The sequence below is a fragment of the Pseudonaja textilis genome, chromosome 2, assembly GCF_049901715.1.
Source record: "Pseudonaja textilis isolate UNSWEBS1 chromosome 2, rPseTex1.2, whole genome shotgun sequence".
Lineage (NCBI taxonomy): Eukaryota > Metazoa > Chordata > Lepidosauria > Squamata > Elapidae > Pseudonaja > Pseudonaja textilis.
This window is the reverse complement of record NC_141991.1, coordinates 231,586,472-231,594,215: the sequence shown is the minus strand read 5'-3', so window position 1 is coordinate 231,594,215 and position 7,744 is coordinate 231,586,472. Positions and strand designations below refer to the sequence as shown.

The 7,744-nt window shown below is 38.1% G+C and overlaps 1 pseudogene; it reads right to left on the bottom strand.

Moving 5' to 3' along the window:
• Positions 1-1,281: 1,281 nt before the first annotated feature.
• LOC148127408 (uncharacterized) lies at positions 1,282-4,993 on the bottom strand (annotated as a pseudogene).
• Between the last annotated feature and the right edge of the window lie 2,751 nt (positions 4,994-7,744).

Sequence of the window (7,744 nt, the reverse complement as noted above, 5' to 3'; positions counted from 1 at the left end):
TATACATATAAGTAACTTTCCATGTTGAGTTGGGTGTTTGAGAAATTTATTTTAATTCTGTTACAATAATGAAAATTACAAATAACTGCCAAATGAATGCAGTGTAATTTTCTAAAAGTTTTGTCTCCTAAATAGAAAATAAACTAAAAAAACTAAATAAATTAAAATTTAATAAATTTGAACAGACCGCTTGTGGATACATAAACTCTTTTCCTGTATTCTAGAGCAGGGGTGTCAAACTCACATTGTCACCATGACATCATGTGACGTATCGGGATCTTTCCCCCTTTCATTAAACCAGGTGTGGGCGTGGCCAGCACGTGACGCATCCAGCCCATGGGCTGGGAGTTTGACAGCCCTGTTATACGACTTGTTTCCTTAAACACAAAGCAGTATAATATAGGAATAAACATATCATATTAGATGAGTGTTTTCACTCTTCATGGAAACAAAAACTGTAAGCAGGATCAACAGTTGAAACAAACTTGCAGCTATCAGATATAATTGAAGAACTTATAAGCAGGCTCATTTGAAAGGTTTATCTTAAGCTATTTGTCTCACAAGGAATATCTAGATGGAAAAGCATACAGCCTTTGCTTCTTTCTGGACCACTAATTATAGGCAGCTGTGCCAACATTGCTTTGAAGTCAAGATGTCCAATAAAGTCCAATCAGTATATATTATTCATACTGAAATCTTGTACATACAGCTAGTTTTATCAGTCCCCTAAACTGCATAGGGACACAGTTAGTATAACAAGAAACCTGAAAACGTTGTGGTGGAAATAAAAGAGCACTAATGTATTTGGTTTCCATAGCATTAACTCCTTATTCAGTGAGATCTGGGAAAGAATAAGATGAATTGGCTGGTTTATTTATTTATTTATTTGATTTATATTGCCGTCTATTCGCTCATGGTGACTCAAGGTGGCTTACACATTGTAAAATCTTATTTAAAACAAAAACTAAAAACAAAAACAATAAGAACTAACAAAAAGAATCAAATAAATGAGTAAAGTACAATAGACCAAAATTTGAGGGGAAAAAACCCAAAACAAAACAAAAAACAAAAACCAACTGCCAGAGTCCACCCGCCTGTCACCTCCTGGGAAGCTTTCACAAGCCAGGAGGGACATGGGTCTAAAATACAGGTGCTCACGTGTATACTCCCTAGGATCTTGTCCATTTCCTCGGGAGCAGCAGGGTCAAACTGTTCCCAGATAACAGGGCAAGAACCTGCCACAGAAGCTTCCACCAGATCAGCAACCATGCCGGCATCTAACTAGGAATGAAGTTGAGCGATTTTGTCTTCCAGAAAATCCTTAAATTCCTTCAGGTGGGCCTCTATCTCCTCCTTCCCTAAGAGGAGAGGGCTCACTTTAAAGTGGGTCACTGGGCAATTATCTGCAGATGCAATTCGTGTGGAGAAGTATTTATACTTCACCTCACGAATCGACACAAGGTAGGCCTTAGTAGCAGTTCTTACCCGTGTTCGATTGAGTTCATCTCCTGTTTTCCGCCAGCAGTGCTCTAGACGTCTCCTCACGCATTTCATCCCTCTCAGTTCCTCTGTATACCATGGGGCACAGACAGGTCTACGGGTGAGGAGAGATCGCAAGGGTGCAATCCTATCCAGAGCTTCAGTCACCTTCCTATTCCAAACAGTGACTAAGAACTCGGCTGGACTGCATAATAGATCTGTAGTTATACCCCCAGCTCCTTCTGGAACCTATCTGAGTCTATTAGTCAATGGGGGGGGGGACCAATCTAATAGGTCCTACCTCCCTGCAGGGGGATGCAGCTTTTGAGAAACTCATTGCCAGCAGACGGTGATCTGACCATGACAAGGGGACCAAGGAGAGGTCTACCAATTCCAGGTCACATAGACACTGCTCCGACAAAAACACCAAATCAGGAGTGTGACCACTATTACTAGTCGGGATCTAGATAATCTGGGACAGGCCCATGGAAGTCATGGTTTCTATAAAATCTTGGGCTACCTCTGACCCCAATCCCAGAGAAGGCAAGTTGAAATTCCCCAGATCTATAAGCCTGGGGAATTCCACTGCCAGTCCTGAGGTGAGGCCCAGGAGCCCAGGTAGGGAAGCTGCCATGCAGCAGGGAAGCTGGTATAACAGCAGCAATCCCACCTGATCCCTTGAGCCCAATCTAAGAAAAAGGGTATCACCGCTGGGGACTTGTTGAACAGTTCCTCTGGAGGCTACTAGAGATTCTCTGATAACAACAGCCACACCTCCTCCCCGGCCCTGTGGTCTAGAGTGGGCACATTTCTGCAAGAGGAACACCTCCCTCTGGGCTCAGCCAAGTTTCAGTTATATATGCCAGATCAGCCTTCTCTTCGAGGATCAAATTGGCAATAAGGCTATTGCAAGCTGATCTCACATTTAAAAGCAGAAGTCTAAGACCAAGGCCACCACAGATCTGTTGACCACGAAAATGAGGTGAGTGCAATGGGGCAGAACATGAGATTGGTTCTAAACACCGAGGTTGTGTTCCCTGTGCCTGCCCTTTCCCTTATCTCCCATATCTCCTGTTACTCGACACCACTGAAATAGGATGCCCTCCTCTGCCTTCCCTGAGAACCATTCTATCCCTCATCCCCAACATTCTACTTTAAAAAGGAAAAAAGAAAAAAATCTACTTCAAAAAATCTATGTTGATTTAACTGGACTTTATGTTGGGCTTTAGAAAAGAAAGAGTGGAAGTGAGGGAAATGAGCCAAACATTGATGAGAACAGATCTAAAAAACTAGAAGAAAATTATATAACAATTTTTAACACTTTATAGCAGTGTTTCTCAACCTTGACAACTTTAATATCTGTGACTTCAATTCCCAGAATTCTGAGAGTTGAAGACTACATATCTTAAAATTGCCAAATTTGAGAAACACTGCTTTATATCATTGACATCTAGAACTGGAATTTTAATTCTTTATTCCAAATGTGTTAATTAGTTATACATTGATTGACTGATGATATGACATCAAGTCATTTTTGACACCTTGCAGCTACAGATCTTTTTCATGATGAGGTTATCCAGTTATTGAAAACCTTAACAGTTTTTTAGCATGTAAATAAACTTTGTCCAATATCCTAGAAACTGTAGGAGTCTTCAAGACTTCCAACATATCAGAACCAAACTGAGAACAAAATATTTTATGAAATATATTCTCATGAAACAATTTTAGCCAATTTATTTTCTTTCTATAACCTAGCACAACTTTTGAAACCACAGTTGGCTGAGCAAGGTATTAAATGGGCTGTTAATGCCATTTTCAATCTACTTTTTCAAAATCTGTTTACTAACGACGAATTATTCTAGAGTCAATTTTTCACACAAACAAGAATCAAAGTGTTTTCTTCTCTAGAGTTTTCTTCTCTAAAACCAACCAAATGGCTGCCCATTTTGTGAGAAGCAAGACAATACAACTCACAACAATAATTTCAAAATGGAATTCTAACCAGTCCAATAGAATGAATAAATAAGAGAACATCTCATCCCAATTGATATTTCTCCATAAGCACAAAGTGTCTGTAATCATACAGAATTCAACACATACAAATATTCTTTTCAAGAATTTAATTTCAAGGACAGCCCTGCTCTTGCCTAAAGCATTGTTTTGTAATAGGGTAAACATTTTTACCTTCTCCTTTAAGTTCAAGGGTCAAGTGACAGCATTGTTTGTTCTTACTTTTTAATCTTTAATTGTGTTTGACAATAGCTGACAGAACTCCCAGTGAAAATATGTGCTCATTGGTTGCTGAATATGTATATGTATAGCTCACAGTTGGCATGTCTTAACAGTATGGAATCAACTCTTTACTAATGGTTTGAGAGAAGAAAGCTAAAGCATTTTAGCACTTAATTGGCAAGTGGGAAATGTATTTCCGTGTATTATGATGCACTGAGAATTATTTTAAACCAGCTTGGGTAAATACAGTGCCACATTGGGATAGTCAGGCACAGCCAAATAAATGTGATGATGGAGAGAATCTCTTTCCTCTTTAAGCCTGAAATATCAGCTTTCAAAGTGATATTTGTGGTGGTGATGAGGAGATTAGAGGTCCTTCTGAACAGTGCAGTAAGAGTGGGATATAACACTTTCCTCATCTCAGATCACCAAGATACTATATAGCTGTATAAATGACAGTTCATAAACATAGACAGTGTTGGGAAAAGAGTAGTGAGGGAAAGGACTAGTTTCTCAGAACAATATTTCTTGTACCTTTCTGTCTTCTTTCACTTGCTTTTTACCTAGGTGGTAATAAAACTTTATCCGTGGCACGAATGTTCAGTTTCACCCATTTGCCTTGTCAAGATAACTCATAGATCTGCAATGCTTGTGATTTCCTTCTTGGTTGTTAGATAAAGGACAGAAACAACTACATCTTGATTCTTGAGTATAGAAATTTGGCTTAGTAAAAGGACTTTAGGCAAATAGACAAGGAACTTCCAACCATGATAAGTCTTTGGCCTAATCATGGGCTTAGAGACACAATTTTGATTTGCCTACATCTAATATAAGAACTGGAAATTAAAGTCCTTTCCCTTAACATTGACATTATTAATTCAAATTACAATGTAGTTTGAGCTGGATCATGACACAAATTCTGTGACCAGTGGGTAGAGACTACCAGATGGTTTCTGTTTTCTGAGCCTCACTCTAAATGAATCCCAAGACTTTAACATAAGAAAAGAATATTGCAACAATTAGATAAAGTGTTGTTTAGATATGTCTTGACAGTTGTGGCTTTGCAACAGTAATCCTTTGCACAGATCTTATTCAAGAGTACCATACTGATATGCTGATCAGCTGGCAATGGTTTTGGTGAACCATTTCCTCATTATGTTCTTTCAGGAACTTAGTCAACAGCTAGAGAACTGCTGGCTCTCACACTGTGGAGTTCAATTGTAAGTTCCATTGCAGTTGTATCCATATGTGCTGCTGTTTGTTTGTCCTCAGGTTTGTTCATCCTTTTTACATCTACAACTATATACATCTACTGATTTTTATGATTTGGCATGATATCTAAACTATGTTCACAGATCATTAGTTTGTTGATAATACATTATCAATAGGATACATGTTTGGAAGTAAAGACAGATCATAAAACTACTCTAGGTTTTATGACAATGTCTTTTTCTTTCCTAATTTCATTACCTATTTTATCTGACATTGCCCTGAGTTCTTTAATGAGCTTTTCTATTGAATTCTTGCATGATACTTGAACAATTAAGTAATTCTATACAGTTGGCACTATAGTAATTTGTTCCATTTCTCTCTCTGAAATACTAGAAAAACGAAGTGGAAAATACTAGGACAAAATTCTCAACATGGTCATTCAAGCTAAGCCCAGGCTAAATAGAAAAACAATGTTGTTAGAATATCTGATAAGATTGTTAGGGATTTTTTTAAAATGAAAAACTAATAAACTGAGGACAAAAAAAAAAAAAAACAGAACCAGTGAATGTAAGAGATTAATACAAATAAATAAGTGGAACTATATAGTGTGACTTGGAATTCAGAATGTGATTGTAAAATTGAAAACTAGGAGGATAAATTATCTACACTATGAACATGAAATATAGAGCTTCAACTTGGTGTAAAGAATTGTAAAAATATTGCTTCAACTGAATGGCAGAAGTTACCAAAAACCAACATTATTCAATTTTTCAATTTTCATCTACTAAATTGTAGCTTTAGTAGTTCTTAGTACTGCTATTATTTTCCTTTCTGGGTTGAACTGGAAATTTCAAATTCTCATTGGGAACCTTGGAACAATAAATATGAACAATTATATCTTTAACCTGTTCATACATCCCAAATAATGGCCATTGTTATAATGGAAGGGACAAATTTACTGATTATGAATTCAAGCTCAGAATTCAAAAACAAGGAGCTGGCTGCAAGCTGTCTGTACAAGTGGATGTTTGGTTTACTACTCCAATATCAACACATATGAAGAAGGGAAGCTTAGGTGGTGCAGTAGATACATCCATTCAGAAAGTATTCAGACCCCCTTCATTTTTTTCAATTTTGTTATGCTGCAGCCTGATTGAACAGTTGTTGAAATTCATTTTTTCCTCATTAAGCTACAGGGAGTATCCCTTAGTGACAAAGTGAAAACAGAATTTTAGAAGCAGGTGTAAATTTATTGAAAAGAAAAAATTGAAATATAACATTGGTATAAGTATTTAGACCCTTCACTCAGTACTTAGTTGAAGCACCTTTGACAGTAATTACAGCCTTGAGTCTTTTGGGGTGTGAAGCGACAAGCTTTGCACACATGGATTGGGGGATTTTCTGCCATTGTTCCTTACAAATCCTCTCAAGCTCAGTCAGGTTGGATGGTGATCATCAGTGGACAGCAGCTTTCAGGTACCTCCAGAGATGTTCAATAAAAAATTCACTTCACAAATATAATATTTATTTTAGAGTAGTTTGATATAGCTGTTTTTTTAAATTAATCCATCAGTTTGGAAAATCTTCTAAACATACTATAAATCATGCATAAATACTCACTGATTGGCTTCTAATTAATTCTAAAAATAGGGAAATGCTTATTTCCATGATGGTTTTTTCTAGTAATTTTCAGATTGAAATGCTTCCCTGACTCTTGTGCATTCTTACAACATGTCATATATAAGCCCTAATGCCTGTTTTTCCTGAAGGAGGAAAAAAAGGCTGTGAAGTACAATGTGGATTTAACTTTTCCACATGTTCATTTTTCATTTATATGATGATCTTATGATGCACATGATGTTATTGAACTAAAATGGCCATGCACTCAGCAATCTATTTATTTATTAGACTTGTTACTCAGTGGAACTATCAAATCTCTTTGTCTGTTAATGAGCTTATGGATGGACCTCATATAACCTGTCATGTCATAGAACAGAATCATGGTTTTACATGTTTGTTTATCCCCCTATATGTAGGTCTAGGTGTGTTCGGGTCTTTTCCCATGTAAGATTAAGAGTATCTTGGCGACGCTTTGGTGAGGTCCCACTCGCCATCCTCAGGCTGGTGCTTTCAGCTTTGTGCCAGTGCAAGCAGTGTGTGATCGGAGCTGCCATCTCTCTATAAATACTGGTGGTGGGGGCTGGTGTGCTGGGCTGATTGGCTGCACTGCTGCCTTTTGATTGGTTGATGGAGTTGATGTTGGTATAATGGGCTGTGTGATGGCCTTGTGAGTTTTGTTGTGGAGATATCCTGGATCTTGTGCTGTAATCTCCTGGGTCGTTTGTTTAGTAGTGATCTTTTTTCCATTAGCCTCTCGTGTTTTAATGGCTTGGGTAATGGGTTGTGTGATGGGCTTGCAAGTTCTTTTGTTGTGGTATCCTGGGTCCTGCGTTGTAATCTCCTGGGTCATTTGTGTTTTGATCTCTTTTCCATTAGCCTCCTGTGTAGTAACGGCTTGGGCAATGGGTTGTGTGATGACCTTGTGAGATTTATTGCTGTGGTATCCTTGGTCTTGTGCTGTGATATCCTGGGTCATTTGCTGTGTTGCAACTTCTTGATTCTTGAGGTGTAATTTCCTAAGTTTTCTGATGTGATGTCCTGAGCGGGTGGCTATGATGTAGTATTCTGGGTTTTAGTCTGGCTTTGAGTTTGAGGTCTGGTCTGTGTTCTTGGCGTGTGTCAACTTGTTTGGTTTTGGGGTCAGGGGGTGCAACAGCTGGTGAAGCAGCCGTGGTCTGTTTTCTGGATGGTGGTTGTCCTT